Source organism: Aristolochia californica, unplaced genomic scaffold, assembly GCF_029961685.1.
Source record: "Aristolochia californica isolate CCGP_79_NKW_82.1479 unplaced genomic scaffold, dmAriCali1.0.hap1 SCAF_4, whole genome shotgun sequence".
NCBI lineage: Eukaryota > Viridiplantae > Streptophyta > Magnoliopsida > Piperales > Aristolochiaceae > Aristolochia > Aristolochia californica.
Genome location: NW_027182103.1, coordinates 35,621,717 through 35,643,690, shown reverse-complemented (window position 1 = coordinate 35,643,690; position 21,974 = coordinate 35,621,717). Strand labels below are relative to the sequence as shown.

Sequence of the window (21,974 nt, the reverse complement as noted above, 5' to 3'; positions counted from 1 at the left end):
CGCCCAACAAGAGCTGCACCAACAAATTACAGAGCTAGCAAAGGACTCTAAGTGGTCAATTAAGGATAATCTTATATACTACTGAAATCGGATCTATTTACCTCATACTTCAGAATTGATTGTGTTATGCACGTAATAAAATTATTATTTTAATTATTTTTATTTAATTTACTTTATTTTATTCCAGTTAAGAATTAATAGGTCATAGGGGCATTTTTGGAATATTTCCTTTATAGGGGTACTTTTGTAATATTTTATCTTAAACCTTGTAAGGGTGAATGGCTTGGAATAACACACAAGCTGGAATTCCATCATATAACGGCCTGTCATCGTCCCTTTTCCCGATATTCCTGAAATATTGAAAGAAATTAACAGGTCACAGAAATTTACCCCAACATTTGTGGAAATTGGGTTTCTGTTGTTCTGCTGAGAGGTAGATTGAGAGTGAGAGTTGTTGTTCAGAAGCCAAATCCCACCGTAATTTTGTCTGACGGAGCTGACAGAACCTCCTCTTTCTTCGGTGGCGAACAGGAGGACATTGTGGCTTCTCCGCTTGGGGATTTTCTGTCTCATGGTCTGAGAGGCGTTCTGGTTCCCCTTTCTCCGGTCGCCCTTTCTCCCTATTTCTCCTCACCATGCCATGTTACGGTCCCTGGTCATGGATCTAGTAACACGTAGTGGGATTGGGTTTCCAACACGTAAGGTTGAAGTATTGTCCTCGTCGAGGTCTATAGGTGAACCTGTTAGATTCTCTTGCCATGGATCGTGTCACCCGGCATTCCCCTCTTGGTTCCAGTGTTGAAGATGAAGAAAGAGGTGTTGTAGTTAGTGAACGTCAACTAGTTGTTGGGGATTTCAGAGAAAGAAGGTGAGTGAGGGCGTGAGGAGAGTGGAGCTCCAAGGGAGGACGTGAATTCTAACTAGTCTACTAGAATTAATCTACTGAACTTTGCTTGTCTCATTTCAAGTTTCCGTCCTCCTTATAAATCAAGGAAGGGACGCATACAGGTAGGCCAAGATTTGGCCAATTAACTTGACGCAAAAATTTCAAAAGCACCCCATGACTTAACCGTCCATAACATCACTCCACTCTTGGAGAAAGAGCTTGTCCTCAAGCTCAAAGTCTGGAAAGAGTTCCCTGAATTCAGCCAATGGCTGCCAAGAGGCCTCCACCAGGTCCGTCTTTGCCCAATGGACGAGCAGTTCCCAACGATCATTAACTTTGCGAGCCTGGTAGACGTGAGCTAGAGTGGGTAGGATGCGGCCATCGAGAAGTGGATGGAGAGAGGTCTGCAACAGTGGCGAATCACCCTTGAACGGTTTCAGCAGAGACACATGGAATACATAATGAATAAGGGCATCGGCCGGTAAATGGAAACCGGTAGGCAACACTGCCGATATGCTTCAATATCTGAAAGGGCCCAAAGTACTTGGGGGAGAGCTTGTGATGCTTGGATGAAGGGAGGGACAATTGGTGGTACTTGTGAAGATGAAGCCACACATAATCACCTGGGGCATAAGAGTGGTCATGGTGGGCTTTGTCATAAGAGTTCTTCATGCCCGACTGAGCCCTCAGTAAGTTGTCACAGATATGTGCCAGCATGCTGTCCCGTTCCATCAAAGCCTGGTCGATGGCAACCACACGTGAAGAGCCAGCAAGGCAAGACAGCAGGCGAGTGGGAGGTCTACCATAAACCACTTGAAAGGGGGTCATCTTGAGGGCTGAGTGGTAGGAAGTGTTGTAGCGAAATTCGGCCCATGCAAGCTAGCGGACCCAAGTCTTCGGATTATTGCCCACAAAGCAGCGCAAATACACCTCCAGTGTGTTGTTGACAACCTCAGTTTGCCCATCAGTCTGCGGGAGGTAAGCAGAAGAGAAAGCCAGTTTGGTGCCCTATAGTCGGAAAAGCTCCTTCCAAAAGGTGCTAGTAAAAAGAGCATCTCTGTCACTGGTGATGGTTTCCAGTAAGCCATGAAGGCGCACAATGTTGTCCGTGAAAATATGAGCTAAATGCACCGCTGTATATGGATGTGATGAAGGAATGAAGTGGCCATACTTCGAGAACAGGTTCACCACGACCAAGATGGTAGACTTACCGGATGACTTTGGAAGACCCTCAATGAAGTCCATAGAGATATTTGCCCAAACTTGAGTAGGTAATTGAAGGGGCTGTAGTAAACCTGCTGGTTGGAGAGTGTTGGTTTTGTTGCACTGACAAACCTAGCATGCGGAGACGTAGTTAGCCACCATGGTCTTCATACCTTTCCAATAGAAGTCACGACTCAAGCGGACGTAAGTGCGCTGCTGGCCTTTGTGAGTACCGTCGTGATAGGTGGAAATAATGGTGAGCAGTAAGGGCGATGTGGCAGCTAGATAATGTGCTACTTGTAGAGGAGGCCGTTTTGGATGGCTCAGCTGCTATCCAACTGTTGTTGTTCAATGCACTGGCAGAGGGCGAGGAGGTCCAGGGTCTGCTGAATCTCATCTCGAATAGTGTCGAGCAGTAAGAAGTGGAGCTGACTGATCGCCAGGAGTTGGGGCTCTGGCACCTCACGGCGGGACAATGCATCGACTCCTTTGTTGAGTGGACCCGGTTTGAACTCTACCCGAAAGTCGAGGCCCATCAATTTACTGAGCCAGTGTTGTTGGGGGAACGTGGTAAGGCGCTGCTCCAGAAGGTACTGAAGGTTGCAGTGGTCGATACGGATAAGGAAATGGCGACCCTAGAGATATGGCCTCCAATGCTGAATGGCCTTGGTTAAACCGATAAGTTCACGCTCATATACAGCTAATTTGTGATGATGAATGGCCAAGTGTCTACTGAAATAGGCAATGGGATGTCCTTGCTGCTGTAGAACTGCCCCGATGCCGCGCCCAGATGCGTCGCATTCAATAACAAAAAGATCCTCAAAATTCGAAGCACGGGAGCTGATGCTAACGCAAGCTTGAGTTGAGCAAATGAGGATGCTGCTGTGTTATGGACTCTATAGCATCACGAGTTACCAACAGGCGTAGGAATTAATGAATGTGTTTTTCAATTTCCATGTAATTGTTTCTTCGTTTGGTTTTGTCTTTGGTTTGGGTTGGTTTAGCATTTATTGGTTTGAACCATTGACCCAAGAGGTCTTTAGGGTTTTGGACGTCCTCCACCCTATTTAAGGGGACGACTAGGGTAATGAAGATTATCAATTGAGTTCACTTTAGTTAACGTAATTTAGATAAACAGGTCAAGAGCTCCTTCAAGCTCTCTTCCGTTTTTCCCCCAATTCTCCTTTCCGAAATTCAATTCCCTTCAACCCTTCATTCCATCTCAATGTCAAGCAAGGTAATGGAAGGAAGAGAAGAGAGGAGGGTGACAAGATCCATGGCTCGTGAGGATCTTAACAACGTGGTATCAGACAGGTCCACCCTCGGTGATTCCTCTTCTCCAGAGGACATACGTCAAGTCTTTTCAGAACTTCAACAATGATCCACTCTTCAAGGTACTGAAATTTCTCACATCAATACTACCTTACAAACTCTGGAATCATCTCTACAATCCATCCTCTGAAAACTTGCTACACTTCAAGCACCAACGCCACCACCAACAACCAATTTTCAACCACAACCAGTTTCCCACCAACAATTCACGCCACCACCAAATCCACCCCTGTGCCAACCAATGGGTTCAATGACCACTCATGCACAAGCACCATCAACGGTTCCCAGGTACTTTAAACTTAACTTTCCTACATATGATGGCTCTAAAGATCCTTTACTGTGGTTCATGAAATGTGAACAATTCTTTTATCATCAACAAATGGTGGAAATGGACAAGGTTACTTTGGCCGCCTACCACATGCTCGATGAAGCGCTCATGTGGTTTCATCACTACCGAAATGTCCATTCCATTCAGGATTGGCTACACTTTAAACATGCTTGCCAGTTGAGGTTTGGACCTCCAGCTAGCAGCAACCCAGTGGGGGGAATTGATCAACTACAAACAGACCAGCACCTTAGAAGTTTACCAAAAAACGTTCCAAGAAAGGTTGGCCAGAGCTAGTGAATTTGTTCCTCCTCACCTACATGTTCAGATTTTTAATGCTGGATTGACAGAGGCAGTCAGATTGGAAGTGGAATTATTGGGTCCGACAAATTTGGACTCAACAATGAATTATGCCAGGGCTGTGGAGCACAAACAGAGAGTTCTAAAAGAGTCTTTACAAAGAAAACCATTTTGGCAAAACAAAATACAGTGTACTGCATCTGGTCCACGTTTTGGGTCCTCTACCCCTAACCGAGCAGATCAGGCTACTAGTGTGCCTGCACACTCTATGCCACGTAAATTTTTGACTAGACAGGAAATGGACGCTCGAAAGGCAAAGGGCCTATGTTTTAATTGTGACGAACAATTCCTGCCCGGACATACCTGTAAACGTTTATTCAGTATTGAATTGTTGGACGAAGATTCAGAAGAGATTCTTGAAAATGAAATTGTTGAAGAGATACAACAGGAAGCAGAGCTCTCCCTCCATGCCATGCATGACCTGCGTAGTTCTAATACCATGCAGGTAAAGGCCAGGTTACATCATCTCATGCTACTTGCTTTAGTTGATTCGGGCAGCACACATAATTTTATCAGTGAACCAGTCGCGCAACAATTGGGATTGCAATTCAACAACAAAGGGGGCTCTCAGTTTCAGTGGCCAATGGGGCCAAAATTGCTAGCGTGGGGTTATGTGCTAACACCCCTTTCACCATTGAGGGGCATTCCTTTCAGGCAGATTTACTAGTCATTCCATTGGCTGGATTTGATTTGGTGCTCGGGGTCAAATGGCTCCAGTTATTAGGACCGATATTATGGGACTTTCAGGCTCGGACTATGACATTTTCAGCACCACAGGGCTAGCTTACATTACAAGGCATTGTGGCACAGGTCCCTAACGCACTTCACACTTTGCATATTCAACACATGGGTGATGATCAGTTAGCTCATTTACTTACAACATTTGTGGATTTATTTAATGACCCTACAAGTCTACCACCAGTGCGTCATTGCAATCACCGCATTCGTTTAAAGTTGGGAATTGATCCAGTAGTGGTGCGGCCTTACCGTTACCCGCATATCCAGAAAGATGAAATAGAACGCCAGTGCATGCATATGCTCGCTCAAGGTGTGATCCAGCCCAGTCGATCTCATTTCTCCTCACTAGTGTTACTGGTACGTAAAAAAGATAAATCTTGGAGATTTTGTGTCGACTATAGGCAACTCAACTTGCACACAGTTAAGGACAAGTTCCCCATTCCAGTCGTGGACGAGTTGCTGGATGAGTTACATGGTGCTACAATTTTTACCAAATTAGATTTGAAATCGGGCTATCATCAAATACGAGTTCACCAGGCAGATTTGGAGAAGACTGCCTTCCACACACATCACGGTCATTTCAAGTTCCTCGTCATGCCCTTCGGTCTCTCCAATGCACCATCCACCTTTCTGGCCCTCATGAATGAGGTTTTTTCATCACTTCTGTGCCACTATGTGTTAGTCTTTTTTGATGACATTCTGGTCTACAACAAAAATTGGGAAGAACATCTCCACCACCTCCACCAGGTATTTACCATTCTACGCTCTCATCATTTGGTTTTGAATAAATCGAAATGTTCTATGGGTACATCTGAGGTGGCATATTTGGGCCACGTCATATCAGCTGTGGGCGTGAAAGTTGACCAGAGCAAGATACAGGCAGTTACAGATTGGCCGGTTCCGACCTCCACCACAGCATTAAAGGGATTTTTGGGCTTAGCGGGATATTATAGAAAATTTATCCAATCTTATGGCCAGATAGCAGCACCACTCAACAACCTGCTAAAAAAAAATGCCTTCCACTGGTCTTCTTCAGCAGAACAGGCCTTTAACCTGTTAAAGGAGGCCTTAGCCTCAGTGCCAGTCCTACAATTACCAGATTTTGAGGCAGAATTTGTGGTGGAATGTGATGCCTTCAGGGGAGGTATAGGGGCCGTGTTACAACAATTGGGACACCCCATTGCTTATTTCAGCCGTCAGTTGGGACAACACCACCATAAGTTAGCTGCTTATGAGAGGGAATTGATTGGGTTAGCCAAGGTTGTCCAACATTGGCGACCTTATCTTTGGGGAAGACCATTTCTCATTCGTACAGATCATTGCAGCCTCAAGTATCTTCTTGAACAGCGCCTCACCACATCCCCACAGCAGCATTGGTTAACTAAACTCATGGGCTTCGATTTTACGGTTCATTATAAGCCAGGTAGTTCGAATTTGGGGGCTGATGCCTTATCACGTCTGGATATTTTTGCCACTCAAATTTATGCTATCAGTCACCCACGTGCACTGCTATTAGATTCTATTTGTGAGGAAGCAAATCAATATCCGGATCTCATGTCATTATATTAGGATATTCAACTGGGGACAACTGCTCCTCGTTGGACGATTCAGGATCGTCTCATTCTCTACAAAAACAGGATCTTTTTGCATAATACATCCCCACTTCTTCACACCATCCTATCCTCTATCCATGATAGCACACATGAGGGTCGACAGAAAACATATTTCCGAATCAGTCGGGACTTTTACTGGAAGGGCATGAAGAGCACAATTGCTGATTATGTAGCTGCTTGTCAGATTTGTCAAAGAAACAAGGCCGAATCTTTAAGTCCAGCCGGCCTACTGCAACCTCTGCAACTACCATCTCAAATCTGGTTTGATATTTCCATGGACTTCATTGCTGGTCTCCCCATTTCATCAGGTAAATCGGTGATATTCGTCGTCGTTGATCGGTTTTCAAAATATGGGCACTTCCTTGCTTTGGCGCATCCATATACTGCTGCTCAGGTCGCTCAATTATTTATGGACAACATCGTCGGATTACATGGAATTCCCTCATCCATTATCAGTGACAGGGATGCCATTTTTACCAGTCTCTTTTGGAAGAAATTATTCAAATTATAGGGCACCCAATTGGCATTTTCGTCTGCCTATCATCCACAAACGGACGGCCAAACAGAGGTTGTTAATCGCACGATTGAAATGTATCTTCGTTGTTTTATGGGAGACGCACCTAGAAGATGGGTGAAATGGCTTTCATGGGCAGAATTTTGCTATAACACGTCTTACCATACAACACTGGGTACTACTCCTTTCAGGGTAGTTTATGGCAGAGATCCACCTCGGTTGTTATCATATGAACCGGGGGCATCTAAAGTCGTCACTTTGGACCAAGCATTAGCTGAACGAGACGCTATGCTCACTGAGGTACGTACACATCTGCAGGCGGCCCAACACTCTATGAAACGCTTTTATGATAAGAAGCACCGGGAGGCATCTTATTGCCCTGGAGACTATGTGTGGTTAAAGCTTCAACACTACCAGCAGCTGTCCCTAACTGCAGCCAAGCGCCATAAGCTGTCTCCAAAATATTATGGTCCATTTCCGATATTGGACCAAATTGGGCCCCGGAAGCAAAGATCCACAATGTATTTCATGTCTCCCAATTGAAGCCCTTCCAGGGTGACTTGCCCCTACTGCACACTCCACTGCCGCCACTACATGAGGTCAGAGTCCTTTCTATTCCGGCTCAGGTAATACAAGCACGCCACATTCAAGGGGATTGGGAAATTCTAGTCCAGTGGGCAGATGCCAATCCCAGTGACACCACATGGGAGCCGTTATCAGCATTTCGACTTTTATATCCTTCCTTCGAGCTTGAGGACAAGCTCTTTCTCCAGGAGGGGGCTGATGTTATGGACTCTATAGCATCACGAGTTACCAATAGGCGTAGGAATTAATGAATGTGTTTTTAAATTTCCATGTAATTGTTTCTTGGTTTGGGTTGGTTTAGCATTTATTGGTTTGAACCATTGACCCAAGAGGTCTTTAGGGTTTTGGACATCCTCCACCCTATTTAAGGGGACGGCTAGGGTAATGAAGATTATCAATTGAGTTCACTTTAGTTAACGTAATTTAGATAAACAGGTCAAGAGCTCCTTCAAGCTCTCTTCCGTTTTTCCCCCAATTCTCTTTTCCGAAATTCAATTCCCTTCAACCCTTCATTCCATCTCAACGTCAAGCAAGGTAATGGAAGGAAGAGAAGAGAGGAGGGTGACAAGATCCATGGCTCGTGAGGATCTTAACATGCTGCCTAAGACCATGCGAAGGCATTGTGTTTTAATAAACACATCAGGGGTGTTGCTAGATGACCGTAGTCATGGATGAACTTGCGGTAGTACCTAGATAAACCCAAGAACCCTTTTAACGCTGTTGCTGAATGTGGAGTAGGCCAGTCCACAATGGCTTGGATCTTCGAACTATCCACCTTGATGCCGGCGGCAAAAATAACATGGCCCAAATAAGCTACCTCTGGAGCATCAAACGAGCATTTAGAGTGCTTGAGAAAGAGATGGTGTGCACGTAAGAGTTGAAACACAGTGCGCAAGTGCTGCATGTGGCTCTCCCAAGTGGCATTGTAGATCAAAATATCGTCAAAGAAAACAAGGACATATTTCCATAAAAGGGGCCAAAATACCTCGTTCATGAGGGCTTGGAAGGTGGAGGGGGCATTGGAGAGCCCAAATGGCATGACCAGAAACTCGAAGTGGCCATGGTGAGTATAGAATGCCATCTTCTCCACGTCGGCTGGGTAGACTCGGATCTAATGGTTCCCGGAATGCAAATCCAGTTTGGTAAATAAGCTGGCACCATGGAGCTCGTCCAACAGCTCATCCACCACAGGGATTGGAAATTTGTCCTTGACAGTGTGTCCATTCAACTCTCTGTGGTCGACACAAAAGCACCAAGTTTGATCTTTCTTGCACACTAAAAGCACCGGAGAATCAAAAGGGGACCTGCTGGATTGAATATGGCCGTGTTCTAGTATTTGCTGGCATTGCCTCTCAATTTCGTCCTTCTGTAAGTGCGGATAGTGGTATGTTGTGGACTCAATAGCACACCGAGTCACACAACGAAGAAGACAACAACAACTCACTCAATAGGATTTAATTCTTATATTTCTTTGAGTAGGATTTATTTCTAATATTGTTTTAAGTAGGATTTATTTTTTATATTGTTTTAAGTAGGAGTTATTTCTGATTACTTTTTATGTAAGGGCATTATGGGGAATTATTGTAACCCTAACCCTAAAACTCCCTATTTAAGGGATAGGTATGAATGAAATAGGTAAGCTTTGAGATTTTAGAATAACCTAGTCTAAATAGGTTGGGATCACCTCTTGATCCCGAGTTTAGGGTTTACTCCAAAAATCCAACCTATCATTCACCCTCCATTGCCATCCATCTTCACCCAAATTCATCCACCATCATCCCTATTAAGAAAAGGAGCTTCCTGCCCCTTTTCCGAGCCCAAAGAGGAGGTCTATCCTCCTTCTTGGCAGCAGCAACAAGAGAGGCCCAATTCCTCCCTTACCAAGCAGCAAAGTGAGGATTTTTATCCTCATATCTTGAGCAATTCCTGGTGCAACGTGGGAGCTGATCATAGCATCAAAGAAGAGGTATTAATCTATCCCAAACTCTTGTTTCAAGTTATTTAAGAAAGAAGGATTGCATTCTTAGCTAGAGCAGCAACAAAGAGGGCCAAACCCTCTTTGCCGTGACCAAGAAAGAGAAAACCTTGCTCTAGCAAGGTCAGCATTGTTGTGGGGTCTTCTACCTAGCACAACAACTCGGTAGGACCCTCAAAAGAGGATCTTTTCTCCTGGCCAAGCATTGGTTAAGGAGAAATACTCATACACAGACCCTTGACGTGAAGTAAGTAAATTCTGAGTGCTGGATTCACAAATCCCACGCCGTGTTACTCGATCCATGACTCGGGACCGTAACAACTTGGTATCAGAGCAGGGTAACATGGGGGATAATATCAGCAATGAAGAAATCCAAATCAGGATACAAAAGATAGAAGGTAGCCTTGAAACAGCACAACCAGTGTTGGGAAAGGTTTGTGGTTTGGAAGAAGAGATGAGCCAAATCATTAGCATGCTACAGGAGTTGAGGGCAGAGAGACATCAGAGTCCAGAGGTGAGAGAGGTTACTCAACCATATCACAGAAGAGGGGAGCAGTGGCCTGGGCGCACTGCTGTCCAAGCACCTCAGCATGGAGGCACAATCCCAAGGTACACCAAGTTAGAGTTTCCCTCTTTCAATGGTTCTATGGATCCCGTAATTTGGTTGCATAGATGTGAAAATTTTTTTTTGAACCAAGGGACTACTGAATGGGATAAGGTGCAACTAGCCTCTTTCCATATGACAGATGAAGCCATGTTATGGGTGACTCAAGTAGAGAAAGAGAGACCGGGAATGACTTGGGGAGAATTTAAAAATCTATGCACAGTTAGATTTGGGCCTCCCGCCAACAGCAACCCCTTGGGAGAGTTAGTCCTATTGAGACAAACGGGTTCGGTGGAACACTATCAAAAACTCTTCCAGGAAAAGTTGGCTCGTGCTGGAGAGAGGGTATTGGTTGACCAGCAGGTCTCCTTATTCACAGCAGGTCTCAATGAGTATTTACGGCTAGAGGTAGAACTCCTTATGCCCACGGATCTAGCTCATGCCATGAATATGGCCCGAGCAATGGAACAACGACAACAGTTGCAGCAACGTAAGTCGGGTTGGTCGAGTGAGAGGAACATTTCCTCCACATGGCAAGGGCGCCGCTATAATTCATCTCAGGGAACATCTACAGCAGCACCATCCAGACACACTTCGACTACGACTCGGGTAGCCGATCCCCGCCCTGGTAATTCCCTACCGAGCTTTATAAAAAAATTGACGAGTGCGGAGATGGCAGAAAGGCGGTCCAAAAATCTCTGTTATAACTACGATGAGCAGTATCGGGTCGGACACCAATGTAAACGATTATTTTGGCTCGAGATGGATGATTTAGAGGATCCAGAGGAACCAGAGGATATTATCGAGGAGGAACCACCAGAGATATCCTTGCATGCTATTACTGGGCAGAAATCGCCTACTACAATGCAAGTCCGAGCTCATGTCATTGACCGAGAACTGGTGGGACTAGTCGACTCGGGGAGTACACACAATTTTCTGAGTTTGACAGCCGCACAGCATCTCCAGCTCCAGATACACACTCATCCGACAGCCACCGTCTCAGTGGCCAATGGCGAGAAGGTCCCTAGCTATGGGATTAGTAAGGCGGTAACTTTTTCCATTGGATTTACTTCATTTAATGCGGAATTTGTTGTTATTCCCCTAGCGGGATTTGATATGTTTTTAGGCATTAAATGGTTACAAACATTGGGGCCCATTCTGTGGGACTTTTCGGCTTTAACCATGAGCTTTGATTTGGCTGGAAGTCGGGTGCTCTTACAGGGCTGTCAGGTGGACAGGGCCCACCGCATACACACTTTGCAGACACAGGATCAGCCTGACAGTACTAGTGATGGTCTGGTTGAGGAGTTCTATGACCTCTTCCAGGAGCCTTCGGGGTTGCCTCCCATGAGGCACTGTGACCACAGGATCTGTCTGAAACCAGGTTCTGAGGTAGTGGTCGTGTGACCATACCGTTACCCACACCTTCAGAAGGATGAGATAGAGCGTCAGTGCCATGAGATGTTGAAACAAGGTCTTATTCGTCCCAGCCGCTCCCCGTTCTCTTCACCCGTCTTACTTGTGAAGAAACATGATGGGACATGGAGGTTCTGCGTGGATTATTGGGAGTTGAACGTGCAGACAGTAAAAGACAAGTTCCCGATTCCGGTAGTGGATGAGCTTCTGGATGAGTTACATGGGTCGTGGTTATTCACTAAACTCGACCTCCGTTCGGGATACCATCAGGTCCGGATGCACCCCTCTGATATCGAGAAGACGGCGTTCCACACGCACCATGGCCACTTTGAGTTCGTCGTCATGCCGTTCGGGTTATCCAATGCACCCTCCACTTTTCAAGCTTTGATGAATGAGGTATTTAGCCCCTATCTTCGAAAATTTGTTCTTGTATTTTTCGATGATATTTTGATATATAGCAAGTTGGTTGAGGAGCACTTGGCACACTTGAGGATTGTTTTCGACTTGTTAAGAGCACATCAACTCTATTTGAAACAATCCAAGTGTTCTTTTGCGGCTTCACACGTGGGATATCTGGGACACATTATCTCACATGAGGGGGTTACGGTGGATCTCGAGAAGATCCGAGCTATTCACGAGTGGCCGCAACCACAGTCGTGTTCTGCATTACGGGGTTTTCTGGGTCTTGCGGGCTACTACCGTAAATTTATTCAGAACTATGGGCCAGTGGCAGCACCATTGACGAGTTTACTCAAGAAAAATTTCTTTATTTGGAATGAAGGGGCCACCACGTCATTTGTGGCACTCAAAGCTGCCCTCGGATCCGCGCCAGTATTACAACTTCCCAACTTCGACGAATTATTCGTGGTAGAGTGCGACGCTTCGGGCGTGGGCATGGGGGCCGTTTTACAGCAGTTGGGCCATCCTATTGCTTATTTTAGCAGACAGTTGGCAGTCCGCCATCACAAACTGGCAGCCTATGAGCACGAATTGATTGGGTTGGCCAAAGCGGTCCAACATTGGAGGCCTTAACTCTGGGGCCGGGCTTTTCTCATACGCACGGATCACTACAACCTTAAATTCTTACTAGAACCGCGTTTGACGACGTCGCCACAACAACACTGGATCAGTAAGTTGTTGGGGTTTGACTTCTCAGTGGAGTATCGTGCAGGGAGATTAAATAAGGCGGCAGATGCCTTGTCACGATGTTTTGAAGATCAGCAGTCGGTCTATTCTATCAGCCAGCCGAGATTTCTCATTATGGACTTGGTGCGAGAAGCACATGCTACTAACCCTACACTGCAGGAACTGCATCAGCAGATCTCAGAAGGGACAATGAATGTGAAGTGGTCCATCCAGGATTCACTTATTTATTATAAGCATCGGATTTTCCTTCCACCTGAGTCTGAGTTGATTCCAGTTATTCTCTCGGCCTACCACGACAGTACACACGAGGGGATCCAGAAGACCTTGCACAGAATTCGAGCTGATTTTTACTGGCAAGCCATGAAAGCCTCTATTGCGACTTATGTTGGCGACTGTCAGGTATGCCAGCGCAACAAAGCCGAGCACTTGAGTCCAGTCGGTCTTCTCCAGCCTCTGGCCCTTCCAACGCAGGTTTGGGCCGACATTTCAATGGATTTTGTGGAAGGCCTACCCCTGTCAGCCGGCAAATCCGTACTTTTCGTAGTGGTTGATCGATTCTCCAAGTACGGGCATTTTATACCAATGGCTCATCCGTATACAGCAACACGGGTTGCTCAGACTTTCCTGGAGCAGATAGTCCACTTACATGGCATTCCAGAATCCATTGTGAGTGACAGAGATGCAGTTTTCACGAGCACCTTTTGGCGGGAACTGTTTCGCTTGAGTGGGACAAAATTGAAGTTCTCCTCCGCCTATCATCCACAGACAGACGGGCAGACTGAGGTGGTGAACCGCACCATCAAGATGTATCTACGATGCTTGGTGGGGGATCGTCTGCGACAATGGGTTCAATGGCTTCCGTGGGCCGAATATTGTTACAACACTTCGTTCCACTCTGCATTGCAATCCACTCCTTTTCGGGTTATATGTGGCCGGGATCCACCTCGCCTCCTCTCGTACAACCCAGGGTCCACCCGCGTGGACACGATTGATCAGGCACTCATAGACAGGGATCTACTGCTACAGAATATCATAGAACGGCTACGACGTGCCCAAGCTCAGATGAAGGATGTATACGATAGAGGCCACCGTGAGGTCTCTTTTGAGGTTGGAAAGTATGTGTGGCTACGGCTCCAGCCCTACCGTCAGCAGTCTCTAGCGGGACCTCCACATCATAAGCTCTCACCCCGATTTTTTGGGCCGTTTCCCATTCTTCGACGCGTGGGACCAGTTGCCTATCAACTCAAATTACCGGACACCGCCAAAATTCACGATGTGTTTCATGTTTCTCTTTTGAAGCTGCATTCCGGAGCACAGCCTACATCCACTCCATTCCTACCACCAGTTGATCATGGCGAGGTTATTCTTAACCCAGCTGCGGTGTTACGTGCAAGGCTGACCAATGATCATTGGGAGATTCTCGTTCAGTGGACGGACACTGACCCTGATGTTGCAACATGGGAACGTATGGACATCTTCAAACAAGTCTACCCAGCTTTTGAGCTTGAGGACAAGCTCTTTCTCCATGGGGAGGCAGATGTTGTGGACTCAATAGCACACCGAGTCACACAACGAAGAAGACAACAACAACTCACTCAATAGGATTTAATTCTTATATTTCTTTGAGTAGGATTTATTTCTAATATTGTTTTAAGTAGGATTTATTTCTTATATTGTTTTAAGTAGGAGTTATTTCTGATTACTTTTTATGTAAGGGCATTATGGGGAATTATTGTAACCCTAACCCTAAAAATCCCTATTTAAGGGATAGGTATGAATGAAATAGGTAAGCTTTGAGATTTTAGAATAACCTAGTCTAAATAGGTTGGGATCACCTCTTGATCCCGAGTTTAGGGTTTACTCCAAAAATCCAACCTATCATTCACCCTCCATTGCCATCCATCTTCACCCAAATTCATCCACCATCATCCCTATTAAGAAAAGGAGCTTCCTGCCCCTTTTCCGAGCCCAAAGAGGAGGTCTATCCTCCTTCTTGGAAGCAACAACAAGAGAGGCCCAATTCCTCCCTTACCAAGCAGCAAAGTGAGGATTTTTATCCTCAAATCTTGAGCAATTCCTGGTGCAACGTGGGAGCTGATCATAGCATCAAAGAAGAGGTATTAATCTATCCCAAACTCTTGTTTCAAGTTATTTAAGAAAGAAGGATTGCATTCTTAGCTAGAGCAGCAACAAAGAGGGCCAAACCCTCTTTGCCGTGACCAAGAAAGAGAGAACCTTGCTCTAGCAAGGTCAGCATTGTTGTGGGGTCTTCTACCTAGCACAACAACTCGGTAGGACCCTCAAAAGAGGATCTTTTCTCCTGGCCAAGCATTGGTTAAGGAGAAATACTCATACACAGACCCTTGACGTGAAGTGAGTAAATTCTGAGTGCTGGATTCACAAATCCCACGCCGTGTTACTCGATCCATGACTCGGGACCGTAGCATGGTATGGCCGGAAAACGATAGGCTCTGTACCCAATTTGAGACGTATATGATGGTCACAGGTCCTGATGAGAGGAAGTGACTGAGGCTCCATAAATAAGTCCCCAAACTCGGTAATGAGGGACTGTAAGGTACTGCAGTCCGAGGTGGCTAACTGTAAGTGCTGTCAGAGGGATGGGGCATGAGTGCCATGAAGAATTACGTCTTGCTCTCCAGAAGTGAAGGTCATCGTTAAGGATGTGAAATCCCATAAAATCGGACCCAGTTGTTGAAGCCACTTGATACCCAAAACTAAGTCAAACCTTGCAAGAGGAATGACCAAGAAATCTGTGACAAAGGGATGGCCTTCAATATCAAACCGGACTGCTGAACATACTCCAATACTGGTAAGCTTCTCCCAATTTGCCACTAAAACCGAGAGGCCAGAGTTGTGTTGCACTGGTAAGCCCAATTGTTGTGTTGCAGTCTGGTTGAGAAAGTTATGGGTGCTGCCCTAATCAACCAAGGCAACTGCCATGAGATTTGGGATGTGGGCGTGGACTTGCATGGTGTTGGTGCTATGCAAGTTGGTCATGGTGTGGAGGTAAAGGGCAGGCTCCTCCACTGCGGGCTCCTCTTCAGGTTCTGAAATGTCACCCTCTTTAGGATCGCCCCCGTCAAGATAAAATAGCCTTTTGCACTGATGGCCAGCATGATACATCTCATCACAATTGAAACAGAGGTCTTGAGATCGCCATTGTTCCTGTTCAGCTTTAGAGAGGCGTTTGATGAATTGGGGAGGTGGTGTGGGGGGTGGATACTGTGTAGGAGGAATGGAAGTGGGGGTTGGACGCAGGGGAGTGGGGGGAGCGGGGGAAATAGCTGGGGGGGGGGGGGGGTGTGATAGATGCCAGATTCTGACATGAGAACTAGGTTAATTATAATAGAATAGCCCTTATAATTATGTTATAGGTGGTTATTTATCGGTTTTCAAATGAAACGTGCATTTATTGAATTTGGCATTAATCACTGCTTATATTGCATACTTTTCTCTCCTGAATTATATTTCATTGCTTTTAGGGTTTATTTCTTTCTGAAATGATTTATATGAATTCAATTATGGAATTTCATGAGAATTTTGTGTGGAGAAGGAGATATTTAAAGAAATGTCACTAGTGAAAGGGAGAGGTATTTTTAGGGCAAAATCGATTTGAAAGAGGAGGGGGGAAAAAGGAGAGCTGGAGAGAGTCTCAAGTCGGCCGCCAACCGAAAGAAGAGAGACCCGAGAGGGCTCCCTCGAGCCATCGTTCGCCGCGCACCACCGTCGTCCACTATCATCCAACAACCGAGAACAGACCCGAGGAGAGCTCGAGAGTCTCCATCATGGCGAGTTCGACACTACCATTTTCTGCTCACCAGGCCAAGAGGTGACCCGAGAAGGCTCCTCCGGCACCGATTCCGCATTATGACCGTCCTCCGGCATTGATTATGCATTTCCAACCACTTCCCGAGCCTAGTCCGACTCCAAACGAGACTCGAGAGAGCCGATCAGAGGATTTCACTTCCATTCCGTCTTCCGCCGCACCACCTCCCTCGTGGGATTTTGATTCCTCTTCGTCGCTGTCGTCTCCACTTCTGGCTGCTCACTCTTGCAACCCGAAGCCCTTAATTTCTAGAAATTGTAGCAACCATGAGAACTGAATTGCTGCATGAGCGAGAGGAAGAAGAAGGGGAGTAATCCATCATTTTGTAATTTAATTAGTTTCCTATAGTTTGAACTTAGGTTTTAAATGCTTATTAAATTTGATTTGAGAATTGATGTTTATCAAATATTTGTTTTCCAAATTTTTTGAGTAATTAGCTAGTTAGAGCAAGATTATAATTTACGTTGGATTCTGGTATTATAATATGATCTTTGTCCTTAAATCTAGGTGCTCGAGAGGGGCTAGACGCAAGGATTGAGAATCCGGATTCGTGGTTACGTGCCACTCGAGAGGGGCACGAATCACGATAAAATCCAGAGTTGACGTTTTCTGTTGTGCAAGTAGTTAATTAGATCATTGCTTGATAATTTAGGATATAATCAATGTTTAGTTCAGATTAATTCATCATATTTGGTTAGGCTAGTTGACTGAAGAATGCACAAAATTCAGTCATCCCTATGGATATGACACTCGCTTCCCGCTAGATTACATGAACAATTCGTACGCTTGTGAGCTATAAAATCTGTTGTAATTAAATTTCACATCAAGTTTTTGGCGCCGTTGACGGGGAGGCACTTATTAAGTGTATTTCTTTGTTCTCCATGGTCTTAGGTTAGATTTATTTTTTTGCTTTCATAATTTTATGTCTTTGTTTTACCTTGATGATTTTGTGTGGAGTTATTTTTCTTTCTTCTAGTTAGTTTGTATTTTCAGTAGTTAGTTTGTTAGCATAATTTGATAGTTAGTTTTGTTTCTTTTTGTGTTTTTATGCACTGGCGCCGCTCCCTAGGTGAACCATTAGCTCCCTTTGTTGAAGAGGTAGAACTTATTTGTAGGAAAACCCCAGAAGTCAAGTTAGGAGCTACCATGGCCAATCAGGGTGAACCATTACAGTTACCTCTAGCAGGTGACCATAGAGCCCTGAGGGATTATTCTATCCCATCCAACTTCACATCACCTTCTTGCATTATATTGCCACCCACTACTGCTGCCAGTTATGAGTTGAAACTGGGTGTGATCCAACTCCTCCCTACATTCTATGGGTTGGAGAAGGAGGACCCTTATTACCACATCAAGGAATTCTTTGATATCTGTGCGACTTTCAAATTCTAGAATTACTCAAATGACTTGATCCGTTTAAGACTTTTTTCCATTTTCACTTAAGGATAAGGCCAAGTCTTGGCTTAATTCCTTAGAGGTGGGCAGCATTACTTCATGGGACACATTAGTCATGAAATCTTAGTCCAAGTACTTTCCCATTCAGAGAACTACCCTCAGGAGAGAAATCTCCAACTTTATGCAGTAGGAGGGTAAACACTTTTATGAGGCATGGGAGAAATGGAAGGATTTGATCCGTAGGTGTCCGCATCATGGGTTTGAGAATTGGCATTTAGTGCAATACTTTTATCAAGGTCTTACACCCGAGGATAGATCCATGGTAGATGCAACGAGTGGAGGGAGTTTGATGGGTAAGAGTGCTAGTGAGGCGTGGGACTTCTTTGAAATGTTGAGTGATCAATCTCAGCAATGGGGTTCGTCATTTAATGTTGATAGGAGATCCCACGAAGCCAAAAGAGGGGGTCTCTACGAGGTTAGTGAAACACCCATGCTCATGGCCAAGATTGAGGGGTTGACTAGAAAAATTAATGCCCTTATGGTGTCCAAGAATTCACCTACTCCTAACCCATCTACTGTCAGTGCCATATGCTCTAGTTCATCTCATCCAACACAAATGTGTCCATCTAGTTTATCCTTCCCGAAGATCATTGAGGACTTGAATGCAGTCCAGAATTTTTATAGACCAAACCGGAACGATCCTTTTTTGGAAATATATAATCCAGGTTAGGCTAGGCACCCAAATTTCTCATGGTCCAAGGGCCCACAAGTTGGGGGTCCTTCAGGGTTTACTCAACCCCAAGCTCCGCGCCCACACTTCACTCAAAAGCCATTGATTCCACAAAAACCTTCACTTGAGGATACACTTCAATTATTCATGCAGAATACACAGTCCTCCATTGCTAAACTTGAAATACAAGTGAGTCAGTTGGCCAACCACATGTGTGAACAGGCACAAAATAGACTCCCGAGTCAAACCATTCCAAACCCCAAAAGCACACATGCGAGTGGGTCGAGTTCCAATCCCCACCACGAGCAAGCCAAAGCCATATAACCACCCTTAGGAGTGGTCGTGAGTTGAGCAATGAGGTAGGGACCACTAAGTCTAAGTAGTCAAAGGATGACAATGGGGACACATCATTGAGTGAAGAACCTCCAAGTTCTCCACCAACAACCAGGCAGATCCCTAACCAAGTCCCACCAGCTCCTTATCCGCAGAGGTTATCGGGCCCACCTAGGAAAGGAGATAGCATGCATGAAACGTTGGAACTGTTTAGTAAGGTTCACATTAACATTCCACTTCTTGATGCTATTAGGCAAGTCCCTGCTTATGCCCAATTTTTGAAAGACCTTTGTACACAGAAGAGAAAACAACATGTTAACAAATAGGTCTTTCTTACTGAGAATGTAACCTCAATTCTGAAGCACAACACTCCTCCTAAAGTTAAAGATCCTGGATGCCCCACAATTTTATGTGTCATTATGTGATGGACTCCATAGCATCATAAGTTATCCATAGGCATAGGAATTAAATTATGTCAATTTACTTTTAATGTAATTTCATTTGGTTTGGGTTGGTTTATTTTGGGTTGGTTTGGTTTAGATGTAATATGGCGTGAACCACTTGACCTATGGGTCTCTTTTGTAATTCCATCCTCAACCCTATTTAGGGGGACGTCAAGGAAAGGAAAACTCAAGTATTGAGAAAATTAGAGTAAACAGGTCAAATTCTCCCTCAGAGGTCTAGGTCGGATTCTCCCTCAGAGGTCTAGGTCGGATTCTTCCTCTAAGGTCCAGGTCGAGCTTTCTTCAAAGCTCAATCATTCTATTCAATTTCCATCATTCCACGTTCCAGAAACAAGAATCATCTTCCAACGTCAAGAAAAAATATGGAGGGAAGAGAGGAAAGAAGGTTTACTCGATCTATGGCTCGGGAAGAACCTAACATCTTGCTATCAGACAGGTCCACCCTTTGGGATTCCTCTTTCCCTGAGGATTTGAGGCAATTAGTTGAAGATAATCAGTAGAAGACAGACCTTTAGGCTCAATCCCTGGAAGAAGTGCGTCAGACAACCTCTTACCTGCGTGAGGCCATAAAATCCATGGATGCCGCCATCCAAGCTCTCCTCCAGCGACAAGATGATAGTGGTACAAGAGCACAACCACCGGCAGCCTACTCTCCACCAGCCAACCACCATCAATTCCACCCACCACCTCCCTCACCACCACCAATGCGTCATCATAATCCCCATCTGGGGCCTACCGCTCTTTCAGCAGTTGGGGTGAAAGTAGACCAGAGTAAGATACATGCCGTCACAGATTGGCCTCCTCCCACATCCATTACAGCCTTAAAGGGATTTTTGGGCCTAGCTGGGTATTACAAGAAATTTATTCGCAGCTATGGCCAGATTGCAGCTCCACTCAACAACCTCCTCAACAAAAATGCCTTTACCTGGTCTGAGACAGCGGCTCATTCCTTTCAGCAGTTTAAAGAGGCCTTATCATCTGCCCCAGTTTTGCAGCTACCCAACTTTGATGAGTCATTTGTGGTGGAATGTGATGCTTCGAGGGGCGGTATTGGTGCAGTTTTACACCAATAGGGACATCCAATTGCTTATTTTAGCCAACAACTTGGCCAGTACCACCAAAAGTTTATCAGCATATGAGAGGGAACTGATCAAAATAGCGAAATCCATACAGCATTGGAGACCTTATCTCTGGGGGCTCCCATTTCTGATTCGCACTGATCATTGCAGCCTCAAGTATGTGCTTGAGCAGTGCCTCACTACCTCACCGCAGTAGTATTGGTTAAATAAACTTATGGGGTTTGACTTTACTGTGGAGTATAAATCGGGGAGTTTGAATGTAGGGGCTGATGCTTTATCTCGTCGGGACATTCCAGAGCCGCAATTACATGCCATAAGTCAGCCCAGAGCTCTATTGTTGGATTCTATATGGGAAGAGCCACAACAGTACCCAGAAATTATTGTTTTATATCATGAGATCCAATAGGGGATAGCGGCAACCCATTGGACGGTTCAGGATAATCTGGTCCCCTACAAAAACAGAATCTTTCTACACCACACGTCCCCACTGATTCACAACATTTTAGCCTCCTTCCATGACAGTACACATGAGGGCCGACAAAAAACATATTTTTGGATAAGTCGAGAATTTTATTGGAGGGGCATGAAGCACAGTATAGCCAATTATGTAGCAGCTTGTCGGATTTGTCAACGAAATAAAGCTAAATCATTAAGTCTAGCTGGGTTGCTCCAACCACTTCAGCTGTCGTCACAAGTCTGGTCTGATATTTCCTTGGACTTCATAGATGGACTTCCATCATCGTCAGGCAAATCTGTTATCATTGTAGTGGTTGATCATTTCTCAAAGTATGGCCATTTCATACCTCTAGCGCATCCTTACACTGCAGCTCATGTCGCTCAACTCTTTATGGATAATATTGTACGCTTACATGGGATGCCTAATTCCATTACCAGTGACAAGGATGCCATATTTACCAGTACATTCTGGAAAGAATTATTCAATCTACAGGCACAACGTTAGCATTCTCTTCAGCCTACCATCCGCAGAAAGATGGTCAGACAGAGGTCGTCAATAGGACAATTGAGATGTATTTTCGTTGTTTCGTGGGGGACTCACCTAAACAGTGGGTTAAGTGGCTCGCCTGGGCTGTATTATGTTACAACACCTCCTACCACAGTGCACTTGGAACAACCCCATTCAAGGTAGTATATGGTAGTGACCCAACCAGCCTTTTATCATATGAATCGGGTGCCTCTAAGGTCGCCACTTTGGACCAAGCATTAGCAGAAAGAGACACCTTGCTCACTGAGGTGCGTACTCATCTCCAGAAGGTACATCATACTATGAAGTTGTATTATGACAAGAAGCATCGGGAAGTCTTCTTTTCTCCCGGAGATTATGTATGGCTGCATCTCCAACACTACAGGCAATTGTTACTGACAGCCTCCAAACGCCACAAGCTCTCTCTGAAGTATTATGGTCCCTTTC

The 21,974-nt window shown here is 45.2% G+C and overlaps 1 non-coding gene across 1 annotated transcript; it reads right to left on the bottom strand.

The window, feature by feature from the left end:
- Positions 1 to 18,093: 18,093 nt before the first annotated feature.
- LOC137964319 (small nucleolar RNA R71) lies at positions 18,094 to 18,200 on the bottom strand. Its single transcript, XR_011115516.1, has one exon. It is a non-coding gene; the product is annotated as a small nucleolar RNA R71 (small nucleolar RNA).
- Positions 18,201 to 21,974: the final 3,774 nt, after the last annotated feature.